Here is a 2,499-nt window from a genome sequence, read left to right on the forward strand (position 1 = left end):
GTTTATCCTATGCATTGCATTTTATTTTCTGATGTTACTCGATTTTACTCTGGATCATAAATCTAATACATTTTGTAGATCTTGATTTGGGTTTCGTGATAAAAAGTTCTTTATCTTTACATATGCCTCTTAATTTGTATTATATTTTGATAATGTTGTATAGAGTTATTTTTATTTATGTCCATTTGTATGATATGATGTTTGATAGATGCAAGTGTGCGCGTTGATTTTTCTTTTTGGAGTTATGCTCATGGTCATCATGTCTTTTCCTATATACATGGATTGGCTTCAATTTTGACCTATGATCTTTAATGTAATCCCTAAACAATAAGTTTTAAAGACAATAAGTGTCAATGACTAGTATGTCAAATTTATTTTTGTAGGAAATATTTAATTATTGGTTATAAAATTATGATTGAATAGACTATCATGGAGGCAATAGTACCTACACCAACACCTACTGATGAAATAGATCAAAGAAAGTAAAAAATACTTTACTCACTTACTGATCTGTCATACTATGTAGTACGGTTGATGTTTGACATGTGGATATAGAAGAAACCTACTCTGTGACCAAAAATATGGGTGATGAACATATACCATAATAAATGTAACATTTATAAAAGGAGGCTCAAAAAGTTATGATCAAATAAAAAACACCCAACACATTCAGTGGCCAAAAGTATTGCAAAAGAAAATGTTGAGAAGCTTGTGGCCAAAACCATGTCTTCCATCCTGAAAGCATCTAAGGAAGAAGATTCATGTGTGCAATCAGTAGTGAAGAAGTTGACGGAGTCATTGAATGAGACTGAGGTTGTTGCTAACCTTAATGTCAAGCTAGAGAAAGCAGGAGACGTGGCCACTTGCAGTGGTAGTGGTGAGATACATGAAAAGTGTGGATATAGTGAGGGTGGGAAGGGTGAAGGAGGTACCTCAATAAGGGGAGGATACCATGGCTGAGGTGGAGATGTCGAGGTAGTGAATGATGTTAATGATCCTTAGTAAAAGGAGAGTAAGGATCCTTCTACATTAGAGGAACCTCAACAAACAGAGATGACCTCAGTTGTGGAGAATGCATAGGAGGATGTTGAGGAGTATCAAGAGGTGGAAGATAATCCATTAGAAGATCAAGTGCATGTTTTGGAGTAAAGGTCACAATGGCAAAGAAGGTTCAATTCTTTTGGACAAGTACTTTCTTCAGAAGTTATTGTGTGCAATATGTTTGTAAGATGTTTGCAATAAATTTCAATGTTATATTCAATCATTCATTAAATTATCATATATATATGTATGCTTGGTTTGAAATTTGAAATATGATATTATATCAAAATTTTAATTTTAAGTAATATATTTTTCTATAAATTATGATATTTGACTGATTCCATGCAAATTTTATTATGATTGCAAGATTCACAGGCTCAAGAATAAGAGGATCCAACATCCTTTATGTATTTATTCTACTGGTTTTAGGCATATTTTTTATTTAACACTATCAGAGGAAGCGAAGGACTGGTTAGATCGAATGCATTTTGAAAATTCTTAGTGACAAATTTTTCATAGTCTCATATATTGCATGGTGCAATTATGAAACTTAACAACCAACATGTTTAAAGATGTGGCATGCATCATCGAACAAAAGTACCATAGAAAGCCATTTAATGCACCTCAGTTTGGAGATTTAAAGCACTAATGTGAAGTCTTATTGAGAGCACCCGAGGATGCATTAGAAGGTGAAAGGTTGGAGATGTCATGGTTGAGAAAGACATGACAACAACAACGCTAGTTGAATAAAGGAGAAAATACCCTATGTTGGAGGGAAGGCTAGTCATAGGGTAAAAAGGGAGTTGAAGGCATTCTTGCTCTATTTCTTGGTTATTTGTTTATTCATCGATAGTGGTGAAAAGTTGATCAGTGCATCATATGTGTAACTATTATTAGACTTGGATCATGTTGATCCATGTGTCACTTGCACACTTTTATGCAACATTGAGTCAAGTGAGGCATGAAAAAAAAAACTTGACCGGCATGTTGATGTTGTTGGAGGTATGACTATTGATTTGATTGATATAAAAACATGATTTCGTTATCTTTATTTACTAATCTATGTATTGATCCTTGTAGGTTTGGATAGGGATCACATATCCAATGGAAGGCCCCTTGGACATAACCTAGTCCCTTAATTTTTAGGTATTGCTATGTGGACTAGGTCACACGTTGGAGATTAAGAGGAGGAAAAAAAATTACGTGTACTGACTGAAGCATGTGTAAGTATATATTAAAAAAGTGGTTATATTTTTATAAATAATACAATATATGACCAACCATGAATGAAACTTTGTTTTATAGGTAATGTGATGGCCCTATGGAGAAGATATAGTAGAGAAGGATGTGGTTGAACAAGCCATGGACCTCGTAAGGAAGGACATTTAGTTGCATAACATAAAAGAAGTTGAACATCAAATTGCCAGTCAAGTTGTTTGAAAGTTTAAATATGTTTAA

Source organism: Nuphar pumila, chromosome 2 (genome assembly GCF_984573655.1).
Source record: "Nuphar pumila chromosome 2, dmNupPumi1.hap1.1, whole genome shotgun sequence".
NCBI lineage: Eukaryota > Viridiplantae > Streptophyta > Magnoliopsida > Nymphaeales > Nymphaeaceae > Nuphar > Nuphar pumila.